Consider the following 10100-nt stretch of genomic DNA (forward strand, 5'->3'; position numbering starts at 1 on the left):
CTTACATATGCCTAGAAGATTTCATACATCCATGGGCCATGCCTAAACTTTATTTAGAGCCAGGCACATTTTTGTTCAGGCTCTGCCGTCAGTCTCGTAACAGATGCCATGGAAAGCCAAGCGCGTCTCTTCTGTTCTCCTGGAACAGCATTGCCCCAGGGCCATCCTTGGAGGCATCAGTAGAGACCCAAGTTCCTTTGTTTGATTCAAAGCATATCAGCATAAGTTCATTGATTGAAACGTACTTTGGTTCCATTCATTCCCACTCATGTAGTGCTCCCTCATGGCAAGGTCTCGTAACAGTAGCTCGAGCATCACAGTTTTTGCTGTCACATCTGGGCTGAATTTTCCCAGGAGCATAAACAATCCAGGACAGGTTTCCTAGCACAACTTCAAAGTGGGCACTCCCCTGACAACATTTCAAAGCGCTTTCCTTTTTCTTCCAAATTCTGAACCTTCTGTGAGCAGCACAGTAACTCTTTCCTTTACCCCCTTAAAGGCAAACGTTGTGCAGCCCTCAATTGCTTCGTCAAACTAGACCCACAGAGTTTTAGCACCCTTCCCATTTATTCCACTCTTTGCAGCCTTCAAGAAGACTAATTCATGTGCATCATCATAATCTCTCTTCAGGACTTGTGTGTGTGTGTGTGGAGGGGTGATGTGTCCAGGACAAGAGGTAATGGCAAGTCAAAGAGGGGATCTGCTCAGAGGGAGAATGAGAAAGAGAGGAAGGTGAACAGCTTTGTGAAGAGTTACAGCAGACAGCAGTGAGCTCATCGAGACTGGGAAGAAAGGGGAAGAAGTGGATGACTCCAGGTTCAGGGAGGCAGTGCAGAGAGATCTCTGCTTTCTTCAAGAGTACAGGCTTTGCGTCTGTATGATCCCTTGCAATAGCTTCATTGCTTCTAAGACAGGGCATCCCTCATTTACCCGCTTTACTTCCCTCTCTACAATCCTGTAGGACATTTGGGAGCAGAGGAATTTTCCACCCATAAGAAAAAAGCCCAGATGGCCTGGCACTATTGAACTCCCTTGCCTCAGGGGCTGCGTTGCTATGTCTTTTCTGGTGATAATATGTCAAAATGCAAATATAGTTGGATTTCAGGCCCCCATGTGGAGCTTTTGCCTAGGAAATGTAGCTGATGTTCACATCATACTTTCATGTATTTATTTTTGTTGGTAAGTTTGAACATATTTTCCTCAGCCTGTGGTTCTCTTCCTGCTGGTTGTACACATGTAGTGAATAATTCATTCCTGAGAATATAATTTCACTTCCTTAGTCCCAGAGTTTTTCTGCTAGAAATCCAGATGTGTTGCTCCACTAGTTAAGTTCTCCTAATGTTAGCATTAATAATAATAGGATTTGCCACTGATGGCAGGTGCATTTGTATGTTTCAGCTCAAGGTTCTACCAGTGGACGTTTGTGTGCCTTGAAAGCATGCCCCACAGAGGGAGATGTGTTTTTGGGGTTATACTACCTCTGTCTATTGGCAATTGTGCAATAGGAGACTTTCCGGAAAGAGACAAGTTAGTCCACTGCGGCTTTCTCATTTAAGGTTAAGATATGGCCAGCTATGGAACTGATAAAAAACTCATTCAGGCCAGTGTTGTCTCCGTCCGGTTTGTTTCAACATGTTTTCCCATGTTTGAATGAGATGGGGTATATCTAAAGCTGAGTCCATGATACATATCAGGACAGGGTAAGCAAACACACTTTAGGGACTAACTGCTATAAATTTTCAGTTGGTGGAAGTGAATATCAGCATCTAACTTTGAAAAGCATATCTCAGCATCTAGTACATTTAGGTATCTCCAGCCCTTTGCTGGAGGATCTGTAAATCCTTCACAGCCTCTTGCCATGGGGCACAGGTTCCATCAAGCAAGGCACCAGCCAGAGATGGCCTGTAGGTGCACCATGCCAGCAGCAGCAGATGGGGAAGTTAACAAACAAAGAGATCTTCCAGGCAGAGAGTCTGTCAGGTGGCTCTAGAAAGGAAGAGGGTGCTGCCCCTGGGGACCAGAAGGTCTGACTGCAAGGGACCTGAAAGCATCCCCCTTCCTGGACGTTTGGCTGGCTGGGTTTAGGGCCAAATTAGAGAAAATACGTTTGAGGGCTCCCCCTCTTCCTTCGGTGATCTTGAAGAGAGTAGTCCCAGACAGCTCGGGCCCTCTTGATCCAGTCACTGGTTTGGTGTTCCCCTGTTATAAAAAAGAATACCTTCACAAAGTAGAAATAGACCCCCAAAAAAAGCCACATTAACTTCCTTTGTTCATTCCCAAAGTTAACTGTGCAGGAGGGTTTCCAGGTCAGACCTGCATTTAGTAATGTAGAGATGTATACTAAAAATATATTGGTAAAGTTTGATTTTTCGTGAATGTAAGGTTGCTGTTTCGGAGGGAGAAGGCATATGGGATATAAGGAACATACTGTGCATGAAACATGAGTAAATAAAGCTGTCACCAAGAGTTTTAAGTCTTGCCGCTAGGTTGATCCATACTCATGGGGTGATCTTGAACTTTTAATGAAAATGAATGCTCTGGTCTGGAATGATCTAGTCCTCTAGCTAACAAAAACCACAGGAAATGAAAGGAGAAATATAACATGTTTCAACAAGAGTGCACAGAAGCTTTGTGGGTAGAGTCTGCTCTGGCCCTGAGAGAAATTGGCTGATGGATGCAAAATACAATGAACATATATAGAATTGTAAAAGTACTGGCAAAAGAAGCTGATGCTATCTCAGTTTCTCATCTGCAGCCCCTGCACTCATCCTCACTCTTTCCATGTCTCTGTTCGAGTGACTTCAGGTGTTGTGGGAAGAAAAGTGCTAGAAAAAAGACGACCATGGGAAAGATGCATGATGTATTCAAAGCATCGTCAGGTTTTACAAGCCTGTACCAATAGTCTAGCCACTCGGGTTATCTAAAGAGTCTTGCTTACTTTGAGAAAGAAGCTCTATTAGGACATCTGGGCTCTCAGATGGTCCGTGCAAAATATTCAGCAGAGTAGGGCTTTGCCTTTTGGATCTCGCTTATACGCTATGCTTATGACATACTTGAAGACACCCTGTACATCACATAATTCATTTGTTACGACTCCATTTAGACTGTCTGACACCCAGAGACACGTAGCCGATCAGGTGCTGAATATGCATTCTACCAAGAGGAATTGCAGACATGTCATACATCTAGACAGCCTCCAAAGAATAAGTGATGAAAATTGCATGCAAGGTCAGATGGGGGAGCAGTTGGATCATGGGCAGCAATTAGAACATCAAGAAAGGAAACAAAACATTCTTGTTGCAGGTCCCCGCGTCTCCTGTGTGGTTGCAGTTGATCTGTGAAATTCAGGTCACTTGCCAGGTTTGTGTTGCTACATTAAACAGCATTACAGTAGAAACAACATTGTGCTGCACAGGGCTTAAAATGAAGTAGCTGCAATACAAAATGAATGTGAGAGCCAAGAATGAAGAAAAGGGACACGTAACCTTTTGAAATAAATATACACTCTGCATTTCTAAATTAAAAGCAAAGCCAACTGGGACGAGAGTTTTAATTTGCCTTTTCCCCCTTTTCTGGGAGAAATTCTGACAGTTGGTTTGGTGGGGGCCCAAACCTGGGCGAGAAATGATCGCAATTAAGCTGAGAAGCATACGCCGAGCCAGAGCGTATCCAATGGCAATCAAGCAGTAGTGAAGGAATTTAAAAAAAAAAAAAAAACAAAAAAAACCCAAAAAAACCCCCAACTTCCAAAAAGAAAAGAGGAGCCAGCTGTGTCCACTGAGCGTGGCGTTAAGGGAGAAAAGCTGTGAAATTGGGAGATTCAAATGATGGTGCACCAGCATACACAGGGCCAGGTTTCCGAGGGGACCTGGCGGCGGGATGCTGCCCTCACAGCGGGGAGGGAGAAGAGGAGCGCGGGCTCTGTCCGCTCGGCGCAGTTGAGCGGGGTCACAAATAATAGATTATAGACATCTGCCTGTTTGATGTGGGTGTGAAATTCTAAATTAGCTAACAAAATGGTGCTTTGTATTAATAACATGCATGCAAGTCAGCCCATAATTTCCCTGAGAGAATGGCAAAGTTAAATAATTAAGCATGCCTCAAAACAGGATTATTATAGGGATTAAGAAGAAAAAATATAGCTGCTAAAATTAAAAAGGGAATGTAGAAACAATGCCTCCAAACCATGTCTGTTGCACATAGCATTTTACATGTTAGTTAAACTAGAAACAGCTGAAAATCTATTAACCTCGCTCTTTAGTGAGAAGGCTGATCTCTAAAACACTGCACAAAGATCAGCTGATGCTGTTGTTAATCACTTCTAGAGTGTCTGCCTCTAGGAAGTTCAGAGCATCCTCTCCTAGGGAGAAGGATAGGCTTGTACCTGTGTTTCTTAGAGACGCACCAGGTCAGAGTCAATTTTTTTGTACTGATTTGAGTGGATCTGCTGATCATTTTTCGTTTCCTCTGTATAACTCTGCATATTCACTGTGTGTTAATTTAACACCTCTGATCTGTGCCAGGTACTTGACTATTCACTTCATGTTTTCCCAATGTATCTTTGTGTTCTATTATCACATGTATCATTTGTTTTTTAACTGACATACTTTTTTTCATATTTCAGTGAGTCTGAAAACAGCAGTTTTTAAGATTTCCCAAGTACATGAGCAGAAACCAAAAGAGGTAAATGTAAATCCAAGATGAATTAAAGATAGTTTAAATCACAATTACAGAACAAGTAGATTGGAAAACACGACGCTCAGGTTATTCAGTCAATGTGCGTACTTCCCTGTTCTGGCCACTTCATCTGTAATTCTTAACTCTGTTTACAATGACAGAGAAATATTCCCTGTTGTCTTGAACTTCCTACAGAGTGGATCATCTACTCACTACATGTAATTCGCATCCAGTGTTGCACAGAACAGCAGCAGAACAATTTTCATTTGTGGTGCATTCCTCTAAAAGGGAAATATTTTTAAAGGGGAATAAAAGGGAAGACACTAGCTTTAGTGAAGGCACGGACCAATTAACCTGTAGAAGTGAGCCACACTCTCTCTCACGTTCAGAAATCACACCGGAGATGGTCACACTTGCTTTAGCAGCTGCACACACAAATTCATGGGCAGTGCATGCAATCCCAGCCCCGCTCAAGCCAGTGAAAATTTTGCCATTGGTTTCAATGGAGCCAAGATCCCATGCTATGTTTCCACGGGCTTTTCTTTCCTTCCTGATGTAAGTCCCTAGCCTTTACATTTGCAAAAACAGTTTTATCCGGGGAGCAGCGTGGTAATAATGTCAGCTCTAACTTTCAGACAATAAAATGTTTCCAAAAGAAGAATGCCTTTGACTCAAAACAATACAAATTCTGAACATATTCATATGAACATAAATATTGGTAGTATTTGGCATGAAGACCAATACTTATTTTTCCAAACTGACCCGCGTGGCCCAAAAGCCAGGAAAAAGAAACGATCCGTCTGGTACATCGCTGTCTCATTAGTAGTGCCCCTGGCCAATTCTATTTTGAGCACGTTCACCATCTACTGAGAACTGCACTTTGTGGCGGGGGCTTACGTGTGTGACAACCCTATGCTGTCTGCACGGGCTCTAGTGGGAACCAGTTGCAGTCTCAATTGATGTCTCAGGCGTCAAAAGAAAGAATAGTCTTTTACCTACCTTGTGACGAAGCTACTCAAACCCTGCCCCAGCGAATAGGACCGTGCAGTCTCCTATGTAGGTACATATACCTGCAGTATACACCTGGGAAAGTTTGCCCCTACAGTGATGCTTGGTTTCCAAATCAGAAAAGTGTAAGGGAAGAACCTCATTCAGGTGTGACCATCTAAAACTGGAGTTTAGTCTATATTAGTGATCTTGGCTTCGTCTTTAATTAATGCAGAGAAGCAGGAGACAGTTCATCCCATCTGCAGCTAACTGTCTAACAGCTGAAAAGAGTCAACCCCTGGAAGTACCCATCTTTCCCTATGGACTCCAGTAATTGAGTATTGGACTTCAAGATCTGAGTGGACCAAATAATTTCTGTTACTGCACACGTGTTTAAAGTACTTTTTTTTTTTTTCTGGCAGCTCAGAAGACATCGTCTTTTAATTATTGATCAGATAAGCAAGCAAAGTTTTCCAAAAGATAGCATCTTTAGCAAAAAAGTGTTTTCCCTTTGGTTGTGTACCATTGCAGGCCAATATCACAGGCCCAGAGGTGCCATCTCCTAGCTTGGTTACAATTAAGTCAATGTCATATATTATGACTAAATTTCTCAATCGTAATAGAGCAGAGTTGAGGTGAGTTAAAAGCCCCAAACAATTCATTTAACTAAACTATCCCAGTTCCTAGAGACTTTGTCTTTGGTATCAGATACATTCACCTCAGAAAAACCTTTATTAATAAAATCGGTTAAAACAGCAGGAACAGGTCACTGCTTCACATGTAAAACAAATCAGCTCTATGGAGTTTTAACAACATACAAGAATACATGAACGCGACTTTTCCTTTCCAATAATCTGTTACAATATATTTAGGCATTTTATTAGAATCTAATTTTTAAATTACTAAAACTATTATTCCTGATTTCCAGTATTTCCCACCGGTGATATTTTCTGGTCAGTGTCCGCATTTCTGCCTCCGACCCACAGGACCATAGTGTGGTTTCTCCCTCAAACAAATTGTGTGCAATTTCTGGAAAAATCAACATTCTTATCGATCCCGTTTGCAATATGGACGTACCTGAAGGTCCCAATATTCCACAGAAAAACTGAAATTGAGCAGTGTCCGTCACAGGTAAGTTCAAAGGGGAGAACCGCTACATACCCCAGAGGAGCAAAATGCAGAAAGCGATGTGCCTTGACACTGATTGATTAAAAACAAATCCCCAAAAGCTCTAATGTAATTCAGTCTCCTACTTCTGGATGGCTGGTAACAACACCTCCGTAGTTATTCACACACTGAGCATGACGCCATAAACCAGATCAAAAAGTGTATTTGTAACAAGATCTTAAACCTGACCTGTCAAATCAAGGGAAGAATTGTTTGTTCATTTTATCTTTTTTTTTTGGCAGGAATCACCTGTTTCATTAGTGTATGAGCACATGTCCAGCCCTTCCATGACCAGGTTCTTTGTTCCAGGTAGAGCCAGTAATAAGTCTGGTTATTGCTACAGTCATTTGTTGCTGCACAGTCCCAGTTGTTTGCCACAGAGAGACATGAGGGTGGGATTCAGCTTGCAGATTTAGACTTTAAAATTTGATGTAGTTTTACAGCTCTTCAGCTAACCAGTTGTCACAATTGAGTTTTAGGAGGGTTTGAATAGCCTTTAAGTTTCCAGTGACTGCAGTGGTATCTCGGGCACCTGGCTCACATGTAGAAACCAAAGTTTAGGTTTCTTAATGTGGATCCAGATTTCTCTTTGGATACTGGATTGGGATTTGTACAAAGAAAAATTGACGATACGCTACTTGCTTCTTTGGTTCAAAGGCTAGCGCATGCAGTTCCTCAAAGGGCCAATTCTCAGCAACCTCAGAGTAATTTTGAGCAATTTCTGATGCTGACTTTACGTCTAGCTCCAATTTTTCCATATGGGTATGGACAGAAGATGGAAACTCTCTTTTGGCTTCCACAAATGCTTGTGATAAAAGAAGACTCAGCACCCAGGTTCCTGATGCCTGAAGGAACCCAGCCAATGTTTCAGCTCTATTTTAGTTATTTATTTATTTTCCAGATTCATTATCACTCTGTAGTTGCGAGTGGGCAGGAATATTCCTGTGTGAGAGTGGAATGGAGTTCTCACTCCATGGCTGGAGGGAGCTGCGCAGTAGGTACAGACTACAGTGTTCCCCTAAGATTCGAGATTTCAAGATCAAGAGGGACCTTTATGCCTCTTCTCCTTCACCAGCATGCGAAGGCTTTTCGGACAGAGCCTGGAGTAGCCATTACTTGATAAAAGGAGGTGGAAATGTAGGCATGGTTCTTTTCCGATAGATCCAGGAGGAAATTGCTGTTGTACAGATCTTGATTCCTCAACAAGCTAAGCTTGTAAGCACACGTTTTAGAGTACACCTGTGTTGTTATTAGTCAATAGAGACACTAAACCACCATTTATTTTTGCGGAAACTTTGCTGTCAGATTCAGCCTTTCAAAGGGGCCCTGTTTTTCAGTCTTGTGCAAGAAAATAAATTCCAGCACTTTTTTTCCTTCCTAGCTCTGCTCTGCAAGTTGGATGTTGCAGTAATTCTGGGTAACTGCTTCTGTGGAGCGGCACCCTTTCAAAGGGTTTCCTTTTCTGGGTCATATTCTGGGTTACCTTCTTATCCCTCACAAGGTCTGGCAGAAATGCACGTTTTGAATCCCAGCCCAGCATTCCAGGGACATGGATAGTTCAGAAGATCAATTCCCAAAGTTGCCGTGCTAATGCGAGTGCTGTCAACGCTCAGAGTTTCTTGTGAGGTTGCTGGCATTGATCTTATTGGCTTTTTAATTAAAGGCACTGGTCAGTATGGAACAACTTTTGACCATCAGCCAGTCTTCTGGAGTATGGTTTAATGTCAGTGAGTTAGAGCAATACACCCTGTACAACTACAGTAGTGGTAGAAGTGGGAAAAGAAAAATAAATAAAAAAATAGCATAGCGTCACAGAAGAAATTCCGAACCCTGAAGCACCTTGGATGTTGGTGTAAAAATCAATAATGGAACTAGAAACTCTGGATTTGTGTGAAACTGAACCACAAAATGTATTTCAAAACTTGCTGAAGGGAGCAGTCCAACAATAATGGGGAAACGTGGGCGGATGGAAAAGGCTTCCCATGTCTCTTTTGTATGTTTCTCTATCAAAATGACAAAGGACCAATTGTCTCCAAGGAATAGTAGTTGCAAGCTTGGAATGCATTAAAAAACGATCAGTAATACTGGGATTGGTATATATGTAAAATGTGGTGTTTGTGTTTTAATTCCAGTCTGTTTCCTTATGCTTAAAGTAGGATTCAACTTCAAATACTTCGTTCAGTTTGTTTCACCACTGTGTCAGACCTGGGATAAGTAACGTGTTCTTACAGGCTGGGTTCTACAAAGTGAACATCATTCCTGCACTTGCAAGGGTCCTTATTCATCTAATTGTAGTCCCTAATGGAATTTTACCAGCTGATCTGAATGAATCAAGTTATAAACTACAGTATCTAAGAAGAGGAGAATTTCTGTTCATTTCTGAAATGTGTTCCGCCGCTTGAAATTACATGACAGCACACCATTTGGCATTTACCTTTTCCAGATCCTAGGATAGAAAGTTCCTCTAAAAGGTGAAAGAATCTACCTTGTGTTTTTTACAAAACATGTCCTTACTTTACAAAGTAATTTTCATTGCAAACTTGCCTATGGCATGTGGTAAAAAATGCATATCAAGCCGTGGAATCCTGGGAACATCCCCTCCAAAGAATGGTTAGTGAAAAAGCCGTCACTTGAGCAGATAAAGCGGTTAATCTGGTTTTAACCAAATTGCAAGTACTGTGTGCTGGCTCTGGTGTTCCTCTGCCTGGTGCTGGAAGGGACTGGCCGTGCGTAGAGGTTGCTGGTGAGAACACTTCTCCGACCGTGGAAGGCGGGTGTCAGAGGGGCTGGGTGCTGTGGGATGGATACTGGAGAGACAAGAGGGACTGGGAGCTGGCTGCTGGGGGGACCAGGGGCTGCGAGCCAGCTGTCGGAGAGACCAAGGAGTCTGAGGGTCAGGCACTGGAGAGACCATAGGACTGGACCTGCTACCAGAGAGACCTGTATGCTTACGTGTGTGCCTGTGCACGAGGTACCAGGGAGGCAGGGGGAGCCGGGGGACAGCTGTTGGGTATCCTGAGTGTCCAAGGCCACTTGCTGGGGGATGCGTAGTGTCTCTGTGTGTGTGAGTGTCTGAAAGAGAGGAGGTTTGAGTACCAGTGGTTGGAGTGGGGCTGCAGGTGTCAGGCACCTATTTGTTGCCCAGAGAGGTGGTGGAGGCCCCATCCCTGGAGACATTCAAGGCCAGGCTTGATGAGGCTCTGAGCAACCTGGTCTAGTTGAAGATGTCCCTGCTTACTGCAGGGGGGTTGGACTAGATGACCTTTAAA

General features: G+C 43.0%; 1 long non-coding RNA gene across 1 annotated transcript; it reads left to right on the top strand.

Annotated features, from left to right (window-relative positions):
- The first annotated feature begins 1954 nt into the window (after positions 1-1954).
- LOC128905497 (uncharacterized) lies at positions 1955-9797 on the top strand. Its single transcript, XR_008464886.1, has 3 exons — positions 1955-4683; positions 6593-6795; positions 7074-9797. It is a non-coding gene; the product is annotated as an uncharacterized LOC128905497 (long non-coding RNA).
- The last annotated feature ends 303 nt before the right edge of the window (positions 9798-10100 follow it).

Source organism: Rissa tridactyla, chromosome 2 (assembly GCF_028500815.1).
Source record: "Rissa tridactyla isolate bRisTri1 chromosome 2, bRisTri1.patW.cur.20221130, whole genome shotgun sequence".
NCBI lineage: Eukaryota > Metazoa > Chordata > Aves > Charadriiformes > Laridae > Rissa > Rissa tridactyla.